We start from the raw sequence: 17,822 nt of genomic DNA, 5'->3' as shown, positions 1-17,822 counted from the left end.
AACACTTTTTCTAGTATTTTTGAAAATTGACACAGAAGGGACACAGGTCTATAATTACTAATAGTATGCTTATCTCTGTCATGATGGGTTTAGGATTCTAGCCCATATGCAGAACACACTCAGAGACTGGGAAAAGTTCAAAGGTTTATTAAAGAGAGTACAAAAACAGGTCAGGGGGTTATCAGATCCAGGACTGGTCACGACTGGGTTCACTGCAGAGGGGGACAGAGGAGTTAGCTGATGTCCAGGTAATTTGCAGGATGTGAAGGTGCAGGTCTGTACCTGTTCAGGAGTTTGAGCAGAGCGGCAGAGGGGGGAAAACCAGGAGGGTCCAGAGGCTGGCGGCAGGCTAAGGGCTTGGTGGAGGCAGAGCTTGGTTTGCAGATCACAGGTTTGAGTTTCCCTTCCAGATTCTTCAGAGAGCAGGCTGGCAGGTCTTTGACTGGTTTGATTCTCCAGAGTTCTTCAGAGATCAGACAGACAGATTTCCAACAGAGGAACTCTTCAGGGTTTCTGGTTTCAGACAGATTCAACCTGGGAAGCAGAGAAGACAAAACAGATCAGGTTCTGGTTCAGGTTTTTCAGGGAGTCAAAGATTCAGACAGGCAGGTTGGCTCAGGCTTGCTAACCATAACTGGCAAACACTCTGGCGCCGGGGTGATGTCCTCTGCCTCCTTATATACAGGTCTCCTGATGAGCAAATGAACAACAGCTGGTGGCAGGACAGCACAAGCCCTCAGGAAGGGATCCTTGACGCCCTCTGGTGGGCAAACCTCCGGATCCCAACAATCTCCAGATTTAAATAGAGTAATAACCTTCGCTATTTTCATTGCATTTGGAAATGTTCCAGTTATGAATGACAAGTTGCAGATGTAAGTTTGAGGATCTGCAATATCATCAATTATCTTTTTTATAAGTGACATGCTAATTTCATTCCAGTCCATTGATTTTTTTATTGTTGCATTGATTAACTATGTCCTTAATTTCTATTTTATGTACTGGTTTCAGGTACATAGATGATGCATTTTGTTTAGTACAAATTTCAGTGTGTCCACATCCAGTGGATTTGATTTATTTATTTGTTCTGCTAACTTAGGCCCTACATTTACAAAATATTCATTAAAACCATTTACTATCTCAACTATTTCATTCAGGTTTTTGTCATTATAAGTAATATAGTTGGGGTGAGTAGTGTTAGAAGAATTCTTTCTTATCAAGCTGTGTAAAGTTTTCCAAATCCCTTTAATGTTTTGTTTATTATTTTCTAATATTTTAGAATAAAAATCTTTTTTACATTTTCTCATAATAATAGTTAATTTATTTTTAGAAGTTTTATATTTTTGCTCTGCTTCAATAGTTTTATATTTTATAAATTGTTTGTATAGATTATTCTTTTTCTTACATGCATTTTGTAATCCTTTAGTAATCCATGGCTTATATTTGTTTTTTTGCCTGTAATTACAAGGTACAGTTGGACAATTTTTATTATAAAATGCTTTAAATATTTTGATAAATATCTCAAAAGCCTTATCAATATTTTTACAGACGCCATTAGGGAGTATGTCAGTCACGGCAATCAAAGGAAGAGGAGCACATTGAGCTAGTAATGCAGGCAGAGAGTAGTTTAAGTTGTAGATGACGATGAGAAAAACATTCACTTTCTTTAGGAAATATTTCACCCCAATGAGATACTCAGATGGCGAGGGAACATTGAACCAAAGTTTTTTTGACTCTGCCTGTACTGGTTGTCAGTCAATTTCCAGCCGTTGAATCAACATTCATTATGCAACTGATATGTTAGCAACATCTTAAACTGAAAATGAAACATTTTAATCAGCGCTGATCCCTCAGTGTTGGATACTGAACTGTGTTATATTTTTGCCGGATGTTGAAGTTCAACTCAACAACCTGGTACAGAGCAGATTGTGTGCAGAAACAAAATAAAATAAAAACAATTTTCAAAAAATAAAAACAAATTTCTTTTGTAACATGTCAAGAGTCAGCATGATCCTTTTTTAAAAACTTAGTATTTTATATTTTTTGGGCCCTGCGTACATCCCTGATCCCAGGTTTGCATTATTTTATTGTAGAAATCAAAAATAATGTCTGAGATGAAATGGTATATTACTAGAGCTACAAACTTGATAAGACGTGTACTAAAAAAAAAAGATTGGTCTTGTCAGTTCGCAGAATATTGTTTTGAAAAAATCATGATTGTTTTTTTTTTTCTAACTAATATCAGAAGTCTTTACACTCTTTGTTAAATTATTTTGGATTAAGAACTCTCTCTAATATGCTTTTTTATGTCCTTAATCTCTGTGCAAGAGGTCCTTTTAAAACTTTGTGAATGATTTGCATATTGTGCTTATCACATAGTTTTTGAAATTTTGGTTGGAGTCCCAAAACCTTTAAAAAGATGTTTTTTTTGTAAGCTTAAAGGTTGTTTATTATGTTTTTTTTTTTTTTATGGTTGCAGTTACAGCTATTTTAGCCTATGTCATGCTTTCTATCTTCATCATTGATTCTGCAGGCAAGGAAAAGCTTACCTTGCAGGCAAGAGGAGTTGTTGCAAGATTTTTGAATTAAAAAACTCCCAAAATATATATTGCCATAAGCCAACAGTGCCTTAGCTTGGATACAAAAATGTTTTGGACCAATGGAATGCAGAGACATATATGAAGTTAGCGCGTCAACCAGAAGCACAATGCTGAAGCCAAACTGCACCAGTTTTAGCTGGAAGACCCTCTACTTCTTTTTAAAATATGAATAAAAGAATTTGTGCAGGATTTGTGCCTTTTTGGATGGGAAAGATGCCTGCAAGTTCCTCTGGACCAGTTCTGGTAAGAGCTTGATTTCTCTCCTCTAGTTCTCAAACAAATCACAAATGTGATACGTCTCTGCGGCTACTGCAACTGGCTAAAAGCTCGACATGGCAGCCATGTGCCCCTTGATTTCAAGTCAAAAATTGTAAGTTTCTACGGGAGTCTTGGTTGTGTCTACCCCAGGTGCTTAGCGCCTTGCTCCCCTGGTGGAAAGCAGACAAAAGGGTGCCTATTGGAGTAAGTAGGAGAGTTGGCTCTGTGGGAAAACTCCTTTTCCCAGTTCTTTACTCTCCATCTCTGATGCTTCCCCTCATTTGCTCTATCACCTTACCACACACATAGGATCTTGGGGAGGAGATCATCACCAGGGAGGGTCCTCCCATAAAAGTTATGGCCCATGCCGCCCATTGGCGGGGGGTAGGCTGGCTGGCTGTACGGCAGTTAGGATAAGGTCACCATCCCCCAGATGCATCTCACTGTGGTGTGGGTCTACCTGGCCTGGCCCTGGGCACGTCCTATGCCAGCAGTCAGCTTGGGGAGCACTTGGGGGTGCCTAGCACCTTTGCTTCGGTGGCTGGCATGCCATGCTCAGCCTAGTGACTGCCTGGCAGCCATGGCTATAAGTGGAGCATTTGGATGTGGGTGCGGCTATGACTGGCTGAGGGTGGTGTGGACTTTTTGGTTGGCTACGTGCTATAGCGTCTGTGTGTTTGCAACTGGTGGGGGGATGCCGTGGAGGAGCTGTGGCCGGCAATGTTTAGGGGGGTTGTCCTTCCTGGAGGTGGGCCTGGGGTGGTGCTTGGGGCTTGTCATGGGCTGCACTGCTGCTCAGGTAGTGCCCGTTTCCATCCCTATTTTTTGGATTATTACATATATATATAAACTCTTCCTCATCCACAGCGGGCGGACTCCCCCATTTTTTTTGCCTCTGTTGCACTTAAACATTGTAGTTTGACGAACACAACTCTTTCTCTGCACTGCTACATCAGTGCTTAGCCCGTCTAATCTACCACATTGGCTAAAGGATGCTTTGTGTTTAGGTGGTACTTGAGACTGGAAGAACTGCTGCAGTAAACTATTTCCACATTCCACAAAGGTGCAAACAGCTTTATTCTTGTCCAGTTTTCCATTTAGAAGCTTCTTAAAATTACATTTTCCCTGAAGTAAACTTGGCGGCTTTATACTGGCCTCCATGTTAACACGCCTGCCTCCTCCCCCTTTTTTATGTTTTCTGCCAGCGTCAGGTTCCTGTCTCTCCTGGTGCAATGACTGTTCTCTAAGTGCAGGTTTGGTTACTTAAGTGGGCGCTGTCTCAATTTCACCAGTAGGCTAAGAAGTTCAAGTTTTATTTTATGCTGCAGCTCTTATTTGTTATCATTTATAGTGCATTTCATCATATCAATCGTTTAGAACATTTAAGCATTTATAGGGATTTATGAATGGCAATATCTAAAAGAAAATTATACATAAAAAGAAACAAAAGAAAAATGTTTATTATCTATGAAGTTTAGGTGAATGAAGTGCATCCTGTGAATTCAGTGAACCCACCATAGCTAATGCACAATCGGATGATTTACTTTAAATAAATGCTTGTTTTGAAATCTTGTTGATCTGTCTGCTTAAATTCTGCATCCTACTTCATGGAACTTTTCTCGTCTCCCTACTTCATCTCTGGCGCTTAGTCACAGGGGTCTTTGGGTTCTTCTTTACCCAAGATTTCTCAGTTTGGCTGGACGGCCAGGTCTAGAAAGAGTTCTGGTCGTCCCACACTTTTTCCATTTAAGAATTATGGAGGACACTTTGCTCTTAGTAACCTTGTGTGCTGCAGAAGTTCTTTTGTAGCCTTGGCCAGATCTGTGCCCTGCCAAAACTTTGTCTCAGAGCTCCGTTCCTTCAACCTCATGATTATTGTGTGCTGCGACATGCACTGTGACCCGTAAGGTCTTATATAGACAGGTGTAAGCCTTTCTTAATCAAGTCCGATCAGTTTTGTTAAACACACTTGGACTCCAATGAGGTAGCAAAACCATCTCAAGGAGGATCAGAAGAAATAGACAGCATGTGAGGTGAATATGAGTGTAGCAGCAAAAGGGTCTGAATACTTATGACCATGTGATATTTCAGTTTTTCTTTTTTAAGAACTTAGAAAAAACAATCTACTTTTCTGTTTATTTATGTCAAGATGGGGTGCTGAGTATACATTAATGAGAAACAAAATAAACTTTTTCGATTTTAGCAAATGGCTGCAATTAAACAAACAGTGAAAATTTTATTTTTTTCTAATTTTAAATTTAAATGGGGTCTGAATACTTTCTGTATACACTGTACAGTAGCAGTAGAAACGAGCACACAATTTTTTCAGGTGATATTAAGAAAAAAGTTAATAGCAGTATCTCTTTAATGGGTTGGAAAAAAAAATAAAAACATTTGCAAAAGGGGAAGTTGTACTAGTTCATGTTTATGTGGAATTTGATGTTAGTACTGCAGGAGAGCTTTCTACTGCCATCACTTACAAAAGTAGCATCTTCAGACATCTGAGACAAAATTTCAAAAATAAATGAACCATTTATGTGCAAGTATTGCTTATATAAGTACAACTGTTTTATTTTATTCAGAAAATTATGCAAATTGGTATTTTTTTTCTGTTTTAACTGTATGTTTGCAAGGGGATGTTTTCTAGAAAAGATGTTTAAAAGATACAATCAATAAATAAATTCTAGATTATTAAAAAGGATAAAAAGCCTTTGCTAAAAAAACTGCTGTGTATGGGGAGATTTACACATTTTGAGCTGCTCTGTGCAAAGATGTAGGGCTTCAATCTGCTTCTTTAGGGTACACAAGACTCACCAGAGTGTATTCAGGAGGTTTACCCTCAACAACTGCTTCTTTAAGCTGTGGTTGTTGATACATGTTATCTTAACATTCTAGTTGCAAACAGTTCTCAGGGGGGGTTCTAATAGTCTGAGAAAACAGTGACAGAGAAGTAATTCTGAATGATAATGACCAAGTACATTATGTGATAAAATAAAGCATGAGTTAATTATGTAAATTAAGTTCCAAATTGCTGTAAGTGACTTTCAAAAGGTTAAATGAGCTTGGCTAAACTGCAGTCAGAAAACCATCCATTGTGTGTCAGTCAGTATATGTGCCTTTTTAATATTCAGTGATTCTGACACTTTTGCATTTTGTCTACAGACTGTTTTTTTTTATTCTTTTCATTTGTCTTTGATAACCTTAATGGTAAGGTTTTAAAAAGAAATATAAAATCTAATGAAAAGTTATTAATATTCACAAATGTATAGTATCCTTCTGTCCTAATTCACAATTAGGATATCTGAAACAATTTCCATATTAATAAGAGGGCAATGAACGTTGATGCTGTTAGAAATGGTGTATTTTTCTGGTTCCTTTAATTTCCTTTTAAACCAGATTAAATGGATTTCTAAAAGGACCAAAAAGGAGGTTAATGGTATCTGTATAACTACATTTCATATCATTTACAAAATCATTGATACCAATGAAGATATCTGTAGTGGCTCATAATGAACCAGAGCAGAGAGGACATCCTTGCCTTCCTAACCACAGTTTTCCTCTTAATTGGTACTGATTGAAGTAAAAGCACACAACAGAAAAAAAAACGATGATTTAATGCCATTGCTTAGTTTGTTGAAAGATAGCTAATTAAATTGACATTATTTTCTGATTAGGATTTTGTATTAGATTTAGATGTATGTTCCGACTAGACTGTCTCATTTGATCCAATCTGTCCTTATGATTGTATTAGTTTAAAATCATTTTCATATTCTGTTCATGCTGAAAGAAGTCTCACAGCAGTAGATTCCCACAATAGACAAAGAATACTGAAGAGATATTAAAGGTCACAGTGTAACTAACTCAGATGAAAAAGACAAAAAATAACTAAATGTGCATTTATTAAAAAATATATTATAAAAGGTTTACCAACATTGCCATTGTATTATTTTCTAACTCTGTGCAAATGTTTTTGATATGACTTTGTTCAGAATTATTGCATAAATAAAATCAATTCAACTGGACTGATACACCCCCCGCCCCCAGTAACCAATATCAAAGTTATTTTTAGATAAATATGGACTAATATCAGTTTATTTACCTAAAAAAAGGATGTAGGTTGCAACACAATTTCAACCAAACAAAATTTGTTTAGTGGACATTTTTGAATGTTGCGTTAAAGAGTGTTAATATTTTTTATATAAAGCCTGTCTTACTCACTGAGTTATGGGCTATTTGGTTGTATTGTTTGAGCCCTTCTTTTCTGGGTGCGACTGCCATGTGCCACACAACCGGTATTCTCCACCTACTTTTTATTAGCAGTGCTTTATAAGGAGCTGTAACCAGGAGGCAGACGTCAGAGTGTAGGACCAGAATTACATGAATACTGTACCATGCAGCTTTGGTATAGGTATGCTGGAAAAAGTCTCTCACACTGAATGCTGTCACCAAGTTGGCTCAGCCGTGGCTCCAGCTGCAGAATCCTTTTGTTAAGCCACATGGCCTCAGAATTTGCAACTTCAGTTCACATTGATATTAATAATTTGAATTCTTTGTAGCATGCGCACTGCATTAAGCGTGAACCTGCCATTAGATTCCAGTGTGGTAACCTGTTAACTTTGTAGTTTTTCCTATTAAAGAAAACTCTCTAGAATAACTTTCATTCTTGTCTGGATCTTTCTAAGTTATTGACGTCAAGAAGAAGTTCTCGTTGCCTCCAAACCTTGGATCTAGTTTTGTTACCCATCAAGAATCCTCTACATGGGTTCTCCACTGAAGCCTTTCTTCAATCTGAGCTCTCATCAAGAGAAGCATGGTTCTTCTCTGCTCTTCTAATCCACTAGCACCTGCCTGTTCACTATCCTTCACTCTTTCGATTCTTCTTACAACCATACTACATCTGATCTTTCTTCCTCCTGCTAGCCTCTGCTCAGTGGGTTGCTCACCTTCCCCAGGACTCATCTTTCCTTCCCACAGCAAAAGCTTTGAAATCCAAAAACTATGTTCAGTGAGGAAACTATCTGCTATTTCTCCAGGTCACCTCTGTTTCCAAGAGCCTACTAAACTGATCCATCTCCTGGTCCTTGGTCTGAGTTTCTAAAGGAAGATTGTGCTTTTTTATTTTTCAGTGGTTTATGGTTTAATTTAATTCAGAAATGCTAGCCTAGAACCATGTCAGCACTGTTTTAATGTTGACATTGTCAGGAAGTCTTAATTAATTTGATACTTGGCAAAATGACTTAAACAGCTTTTGATTCTAATGAAACTGACTTTGTGACAGATTATTTTTTTTAAATTATTTTGACAAGATTTAACTTTTTTTATTTTATTGATGCTAATTGATGTTCTCACTGTTGTAAATAAAACTATAAAAGCACTCGGCGAGTTCATACCTCCTCCGCCAAGCAACACATTTTGCCCCTTAATGTGACTTAAACCTATAGCTAAAACTTGCATGTGATCTGGATCATTACCAAATTGTAATCAATTGTTCCTTGGCATGAGTCACAGCTTAGGTAACAATTTACATTTATAAGTTTATAAATAAGGCATAGTGGTGTTTATTTGTTTATTTATTTGGATCCCCATTAGCTGTCAGTAATTTGACAGCTACTCTTCCTGGGGTCCCTTTAAAATTATACAGATACACAAAACATATTAAATGATCACATCATAAGAACCACGATACATTTCAAATTATATCACAATACAGTACAATATGTTACACAAATATTCATATATTAAGGCTATCAACAAAGTGTTTTAAATGCACCTTTCATAGTAGCAGTCAAGATGTTATGAGGCAGTTTGTTCCACAGAGTCACAGCTCTGAACAACACAGACCTGCACACTGCTTCTGTTCTCGGTCTGCAGCCTCTGGTGTTTCTTCCGTTCTCTCCTTTCTCATTCACTCTTCACTTTGCTGTATTATTTGAATAGCAGATCAAGACTTAAAGCAAGGTATGGCTCACCTTTCTTGTGTTTTCGTCTTGAGTATAACACTTCTGCACTTTTTTGAGTCTGATGCTGAAGATGTCAATAGTCACTCCTGCCACTGTCTGTTTTAGGGGCAAACTGCCATTTGTCTCAGTTTATACATTTATTTTCTTGTTTGCTTGGTTTAACCATCTCTTTCTGTTTGCATTTTTACAGATCATTTAGTATAAAATCTTGGTTTCAATCATGTTATGACTCTTCTAGGTTTTGTTTGATTATTTAAGTTTTGTGTTTTATTTTGGTGAACTTACCTTACCTGTCTTTCAGGAGGAAGTGTGACCTTACTTCCAGCAATTAGAACCTCCTGTGTAGAGCTGAGGTCACAGGAAGTTACCAGAGGAAGAGGAGGGGCATGGAAAACCCTTTATATTTTGATGTTATCAATTTCAGACCTTGCCAATGTTTTATGTAGATTTAATTGTATTGTGTTTATTTTCAAAAGGGTGCTCAAAGTTATTGTATGTAATATAAGCGAGTTAAAGGCTAAATGTATTAGCCATATCTGTTAAGAGAAGAGTCCATTGGAGACCATTTTGTAATTCAGGCCAGAAAGGTATTAGAGAATTGTGAGGTTCAAAAGAGAGAAGAAGCAGGTCAGTGTAGCTGGTTGCACTTGATGTTAATCATGGTTGATTTAAGTTCAGTTAATGTTTTGTTGAGCCATGTTAAACCTCTAAGTTATTTCTTTTGGAAATTTATTTTGTATATATATATATATATATATATATATATATATATATATATATATATATATATATATATATATATATATATATATATATATATATATATATATATATATATATATATGTGTGTGTGTATATATATATTTTTTTTTGTGCACTTTTTTTGCAATGTAAATAAACCTCCTGCTAAAATGGACATCTGCCTACTGCCTTCTTCAGCCACTTGGCCAGGCTATTTCACACTGCTTGTTCTGCCAAATAATATTAAAAATCTTTAAACAAAATTCCTGCATCTGGATTATGATGTGGATCATTACCAACATTTAATAGATTGTTCCTCTGACTGCGGTGCACCTTTGGTTAAAATTGTATTAAAATTCTTGCACAACCTTTCAAGTGAACAAACGAACAGACAGACCAACAAATAAACACTCATACAAACTCAGCTAAAACATAACCTCCTGAGAAGAGGTAATAAGAAGAATACAATTAGTTATTTCACCCTATGTGGAAGAGATTTAATGAAGTATCATCAGCTTAATAGGTTTCGTTTTTGGTCCTCTCTAACCCAGTGAGCTGGTTAACGACTTTTGTAAAACCTTGGCTAATACTAGCCATACTCTATACCAGCATCATTAAACCCAACATTTGAGATAAAGAAATAAACACAACTTTGTGTGTCCATTTAGTTATTTTATATACTGTAGCATCTATTTTTGCTGCTCACAATCATATTGTTTTATCTTGAGATCATTTCCAGTTTGGGTTTGATTAGCGTGTTTTTTTTAAAAGTTTGGATAGAAAATCTATTGCTCACCAAATATTTGCATAACTTTATTCACAAAAACATCTGATTGGTCCTTGACAAAGACCAAAAAGTCCTTCATGGCCTGAACACACTAATTTGGCTGATGACTTAATTTCCATACAATTTGTTTTGTTGTTGTCACACTGACTGCATGTAGAGAGGCTCCGACTGGGGTGGGCAGATCTGCACAGATTTTTTCCACCTTTGTCTCTGTGTAATAAACAAACTAAAGCAATTTTCATGAGAAGGTAGTACTATGTGAAGGCTGAGGACAGCTTAATGAATGCTCTTTCCTTTGATGAATAAATGTTATTTCTACAATACCACTTAATAGCACACACATGAATCAGGCATAACATTTTGATCAATAATTTGACAGAAACCATTTGTTTCTTAGGTTGTTGTGATATTGTGCAATCATGAAAATTTTTAATTGAATATAGAGTTCTTCAAACGCAGACTTGATCTTACTGATCATGTATACATGATCTATCACAAACTTGTGTCACTGTCTTTGCAGTGCATTTCCATTGATTTCTATTATTTTTTTACGGCCTAAACGTGATCCTTACCCTAACCGTTATGGTTTCATAGCTAACCCTAACCCCTACCTAAACTCAATTCACACCTTAGTCGTAAACAGGAACCCTGACCCAGAAACAGCAATTCCACATGTGAGGTCCAGGCATTTTCCCTGAAATTGGGCCCCATAATATATTTAAAAACATGACCATCCAAAACTTTACCATATGGGGACTAGGTTTTTGGTATCCATAAGGACATAGGTCGCCATGACGTGACTGGGTAAACAGATTGAAGACCCACCACCCCAAATACATGCACTCTTTCCGCCTCTGTTTATAAAAAAGCACTCTGTGTTATCTGTAAATATTGAAAACAAGTCAAGAGCACCCTCCCGGCTCATCATGTTTGTCCTATGTTCATGAATGATTGCTGCAGTCCTGATCAATATGGCTGTCAAATATTTTATCAAAACTTACCTGTTCCAATTCAAGAATGGAGAGTTATTTTTTTCATGTGTAGCATCATAAATCATTTTGGAGGTTTCAATTTTCAACATTATAGACTGCAGATGTTATCGTTTACACAATATCTCTCACCAGGCAATTTCATTTTTCAAAGAATTATATACCATAACATCAGCTCAAGGAGGATGGCCTTAAAAGTAGTCTTCACTAGCAGAGAGGTGCCACAGGGGTAAGAGTGAGATGACCAAAGAGAAATGGCAAAGGAAATGTGAAGCGTCCTTCATGTTTCATGAGGCCCACAGCTGTTTGAAATTCACCCTCTGAGTTTGACCTCCAAACACTGACAGCACACACCAAAGATCTGCATCAAAACTTTCTTCAGTAGTTGAAAAATTTCACACAACCTTGGCTTTTGTAGACTTCAACGCAGAATATCTTCCAGAGCAGTTCAAAATTTACAAGCCTACAGGAATTATAGCTCCATCTTTATATTTTTTGGGAAGGAAAAATGTGTCTGTATTTTGAAGAAATGTATTTGCAAAAGAGGATCAATCCTGGAAGCATTAATTTCACCACTAAAGTAAATGAAGTATAGAGGCTAGTGATGAAAAAAGTGTGTAACAAAAATATAATTCATCAGTGTTTTCTGTCATTATAGCAGAGGGAGTTAACATAGAGGAAGATTGCTGCTCAAATTAATGTTTAAGTTTATATGGAGTCTGTTATGGCAGGCTATTTTCACATGTTTTAAAAGTACTTTTCTCTTTGTTGTTATATTTGTGGATCACTAAAATAGGATTCTTGCCGGTAAAAATAACATTCCCAGTCAGGACTTTAATAATATATCCCTTCATTATGTTTTGCCAACAGAAACAGAGTTTCACAATAAAACTGTAAGAGCAAGAATTGAATTTCAGATACCTAGAAATATTTACACACTTTAAGCAACTGTTTTGACATTTATTGACTGAATGGGTTTTTCTGATATCTAAAATACATATATTAAGTTACCATATTCAGTTATAACAAGGATAAGAGCGAAAACTGGGTCATTATGTGAATGGTAGTGTATCATTTTAATCTATAGTTGCAATCCCATGGGAAAGAACAACATCTGGCAGCAGCTTAAGATTAAGTATAACAACATTGTTTTAACAGGTAGGACCTGTGCATCATCTCACGGGGTACCTCCTCATTTTTGATTTGTCTTACATTATACAGTAAATAAAGATTGGCTGTTTGACTCTGCAGCTGCTTTTTTTTAAATGTTATTACACATCAATGTGCTCACACCAATTCTGAGGCATATCTTTCTTCTTGTCTTCCTTCAAGTTGCTTTTACAGTATATTTTCTACTTTTATGTTTAAGACATTTTATAAAATAAACAAACCAGCCTGGAATGAGAATAGTTAAAGTATTTCCATTTTTTATTTACAGACAAAATAAAAAATAACAGGAAAAAAGTATAAAATCTAGAAAATATTGAGAATCATTTTAGAACAAAGTGAGATCGTTAAATCTTCATGGGTGTATGTAAGATTTTGTTTGTCACTGCTCTGAAAAAACAGATGAGAGAAAAAAGAGAAATCAGGTCAAGACATATTTGTTTTCCACAAATCTTGAAATTATCTAGATAAAGAAATGAGACTTCTTTTGTTTTGTTTGAAACCCATATTTCAAACAATATGAGGCAGAGATTAAATTCATTTGCACCCATAAAAGAACTGAACGTTTGCAGACCTATTATATAGCAAAAATACACTTTTGTAAAGGAACAATTCTGCTTTTTTTTAACAGCAGTTAAAAAAAGGATTTTATTTCATTCTAACTGGTACATTTATTACTTTGACGGTATTATCCTGAAAATTTTCTGAAGCGGATTTCTTTGTTTTTAATTAATGAACGGTATTTTTACATTCTGAGTTTATTTTCAGGTTCTAGTGAGCATGACATTAGGTCACCTAACATGACTGCAGTAACATGGCAGCCATCCTGATGCCCTCTTTTTTCTTCATGCTGTTAATATCCTGTGAAATCCAGCAAACTTAATTTGAGGGAAAGGAGCTGAACCTGAACTAAGCGGATTGCATTAATAAATGTATTTTCCATTTAACGGTTTGATTTCTCTAAAGCCTGTTTACAGCTACTGAATGATCTGCCTCTAAGTGAGGTGCACGCTTAAATCTGCTTACAGTTGCCTAAATCTATTATCTGTGCTTCACCTAATGGTGAGTCACTAACTCTGGGTCTATTAGAAGTGTGTGTGTGTGTGTGTGTGTGTGTGTGTGTGTGTGTGTGTGTGTGTGTGTGTGTGCGTGTGTGTGTGTGTGTGTGTGTGTGTGTGTGTGTGTGTGTGTGTGTGTGCGTGTAACCAGTCTGGGTGTGTTGGTGTGTGTCTGTGTGGCTGTGGTGGGGTGTGGTGGAGGGGTGTATTTGATACATTGTGGGACCCATTTTGTGGAAAAATTGGCCCCCAAGGTCTGGGTTAGGTATGAACGCATAATAATTGGCTTTATGATAAGGGTCACTATTAAGGTGTAGAAATGGGTTAGATATTGAAGGAAGTCACTGGAAAGGCAGCATCTATGTGTGTGTGTGTGTGGGTGTGTGTGGCCATGCTTTGGTATTTTGTATCTTGTGGAGACTAGTTCCCAAGAATATGAAACATTTTGGGGACTTGCAGAAACCTCTGGTGACCAAGGACTGGTCTCCATGAGGAAATGTTCCCTTTTTGGGATGGGGGTTGGGTTAAGGACTATTGAGTGAATTGAGTTTAGGTGAGGCTTAGGGTTAGGTATGTGTTGGTAATGGCACTGGTTAGGGATAGGGTTGGGTTAGGGTTACTCAATGATCATCCCCTGATGCCCAATGGCTTCCACAGAGTTGGATAAAGATCAGAGGAATAACAATTAACTTGATATCAACACTAGTAATGGGCAACTGGAATCCATCTTGTAATGTATGTGGTGCTTACAAATGTTTCAAGAGTCTTCTTGGTAACATTCTGAATGTGCTGAGTAAATGTAAGTTTCAGATTAAGCCTGAGTTTGTTATGTGCTGTGCTTAGTAGGGGGTGGGTGGGGTGTTCCAGGGCCTTAAGTTAAGTGTCTAGGGGTCTGGCTGTTGGTTGAATCTAGAAATGTGCAAGTGTTTATTGGAGGCAAGGGTTAGGTTTTTTTTAAACAGTGTGGGAATATAGGTTCAGGTTAGAGCTCTATAACTGAATACGTCTGGTATTCTGTGGCCTTAGGTTTATTAGGGTATGGGTTGGTGCTAAATAATGGGAGATCGTTTAGTTTTAGTACCTTGTCTAGGGTGAAAGTAAGGTGTCCTGTAACCTTGGGGTAATTTAAAAGGGCAAAGGTAAGATATATATATAATGGGAGTTGGTACAAAGGATGATTTAGAGGTTTAGGGCTTAGGTTAAGTGTTAGGTTAGGGTGGAAGTAAGATGTTCTGTCACCTTAGGGTAAATTATAATAGATCAGGGCTGGGTTGAACTAGTATGTTTATTGGGTATTGTATGGAAGGCTTAGGGTTGGTTTTAGAGTCAGCAAATTAAAGGGCACAGTAAGATAATCTCTGTTCGCGCTAGAGCAGGCATACACAAAGTTGGTCCTAAAGGCTGCTGTCCTGCTGGTTTAAGAGATTTCCCTGAGTTTGGCTATCCTTGTCTAGATTTCCCTTTTCCTTATTTGAGATTTGATTCTGGGCTGTTTGTAGTGTATGTACTGTATACAGTATACAATGAGTGCAGTTGGATCCCTCAGGATCTTTGTTTGGGTTTATCTGTCCCTATTTTGTTCTGAGTGTGGTGGCTTTCTGGTTGTAGGTGTCTGCTTACAGTTCATCCCACAATAAGACTTGCATGTCTTGATTTGAGTGGTACGGAAGGAGAAAGGACTTGGTCTGATGTGATAGATTTGTCATGGGCTGGCCTGATTCCTCCATCTTAACCCCTTAACATACACCTCATTTTGGGTAATCCTCACCTATTTTGCATACCCAAAGGGAAAAGCAAATAACATAGGAACTGTAATCCCAAATTACATGTGCAATACATTATTTGAAGGCTAACACCGTCTAGTTTCCTAATATATAAATAAAAATTGGGTGACTAGAACACAGACCAACCTACATCAGTTCAGACATGACTCAAAGTTATTATTTTTTTTATTTTCGGAAATGATAGGTCTTTTTTCAACAGCAGTAATAAAGACATTCTTGAGAAAGAGCAGGTTTTATTGTATTATATTTGTTCTACATCATGTCAACCACAAATGCAGAAAATGTCAGACCTCTAGCTATAACAGTTCCAAAGCTGTGGGGTCTTGATCTTTTTGTGTCAGTGTGCAATGGTCCCACCTGCTGGTAAAAATGTTACCGGTGGAATTTTATGCATTCTGAATTATTACCCCCACTTAAGGTCCACCGGGTCACCGGCGACCCGGTGGGTTTTATGAGGTTAATTGTTTTTTTTTCTTTCACCTGCTGTTTTCCCTCCCTGCCATAAATATAATTTATTCCTCTCATCTGTTTTCTTTGCTTTACTTTCAGCTCAGCCTGGGCATTCATGGCCAGTCCATTGTTTGATATTTGTTTTCTGTTAGTCTGTCTGTAAGGTTTTGTCCAGTTTTGTCTTGTGTCCTCGTGTGAAGGATCAGTTTTTATCCCCATAAACCTGGCTCCAAGGAGGAGACCAGTTTAAAGGTCCTGCTAAAGTTCTGGTTCCATGTCCTGTCTCTGCTACCCTCTATCACTGAGCATGCCCGTCTGCTCCTGATCCTGTTTGCTCCTGTGCGTGTCCGCCTGGTCACGCTCCCGGACTCAGGCGGACTCTGAACCTGCCTGGGAGCCCTAGGAAGCCTGTATCCTGTTTCCTCTGTCTGTTCCTGCCTGTTCTGTATCCCTGACCTGGGTCGGCTTCCTGCACATCTTTCGGAGCTGCAGCACCGGGGAGACTCTGGATGGCGCGCGCCGTGTCAGTTTTCAGCGCATCGGCTGGATTGCACTCCTTCCTAAGGAGATGGACTGAACTTTTAAACCAGAGTGTCTATGATTGGGTGGTGCCCCGCCCCCCTCCTGCAGTCGCCGTGAGCCACAGATCCTCAGTAGCTCCACTTTTGTTCAGTTTGTTTGTTTTTGTTTTGTTGGTTGTCTCTGGTGTAGAATAAGCCTTAATTTCGGTCCTTTATTGTACCTGCTCCAGAGCGTGGAACTGCTTCAAGTGATTAAAAAGGTTGGTGGTATTTCCAGACTTTGTCGGAATATGCCTTCTACACAATTTACAGTGCACACTCATCTGTTTTATGTCTGATTTTAAATAACCGAAATACCTCAACACTGCCAAAATTTTAGGGGTCTTTCCTTTTTATCAATCTCCTCCTGCTACCCAAGTTAAATGTTGGATTCTCTCCAGAAGAAATGCTCTTTTTTTGTTGTTGTTGAGTTGCCTGCTGCAGCCCAAACATACATGTGTATGCTGCTTTGCTACTGTTGTGCTGTAGGTACACAAGTCAATCAGCATTAACTGAGACACACACGCAGACCAGCCTTCAACCTAACCTGGCCTGGCCCTGTTCCTAAATTTTCTATCACAGTAGTCTCATACTTGAATCAAGAAAAAATTATTTCACAATACATATTGTTATCGAACGATAGTGTGGTGTAAGCACCACACTATCGTTCAGACCCAGTAAGACCACTGCCCTAGCATTAGTGGGTCTTCTAGGAAATATTTCAAGTTAAACAGCAGGTTAAAAAATATGCTCTTGGGTTATTTTTGGAAAACCTAAAGCTCATGATACTGTTAATTATGAACTGTAAGGAAAAAACAAAGATATGGAATTTTCTTGGATCTGGAGCAGATTACGGTATGTTCCCATTAATGTTTTTAAATTCCTAGTTGCAGCCAGTAACCTTTGCGGTCCTTCAGGGATCTGTTTTGAGTCTTTGTTGTTTATCTTCCATGTTAATGACATCTCCTTAGTCTACAAAAAGTAACATTTAATCTTATTTGCTGATGATACTAGTATGTTATGCTGGGGTCAGTACTCTGTCTTTAAGGCTACATAAAACCAAATTTTACATTTTGGGAAATCTTGCCATTAAGGTGGAGTGAAACCTGATAATAAACAGAACTGTTGAATGAAGTAAAATTTATTCAAATGATTATGCAAAACAAACTTATTTGGATGCCATACATAAGCAAATATAAGTAATGCTCTAGCAATAAAGTATAAAATTGTATTGCTGTATTGCTGTAATGTATATGAAAGTGCCCTAGTTTACCCTCACATGCTCTGGAGGTGTGGGAAAACATATTTAATTCATCTGGATGCAATTTGTCTAATTAAAAAAAAGAGCAATTAGACTTGTTAAAGTAGACCTGTCCGAAGTTTTAGAGCTTTCCCAGCTTTAGCAGAGTTGGTTTCCACTGATATAGTTGAATAACAGGATTTGCTAAACAGCCATCATCAGAATCAATTC

This window comes from Cyprinodon tularosa, unplaced genomic scaffold, assembly GCF_016077235.1.
Source record: "Cyprinodon tularosa strain WSP-4 unplaced genomic scaffold, ASM1607723v1 ctg400, whole genome shotgun sequence".
NCBI classification, from domain to species: domain Eukaryota; kingdom Metazoa; phylum Chordata; class Actinopteri; order Cyprinodontiformes; family Cyprinodontidae; genus Cyprinodon; species Cyprinodon tularosa.
Note: the sequence above shows the minus strand (reverse complement) of the source record.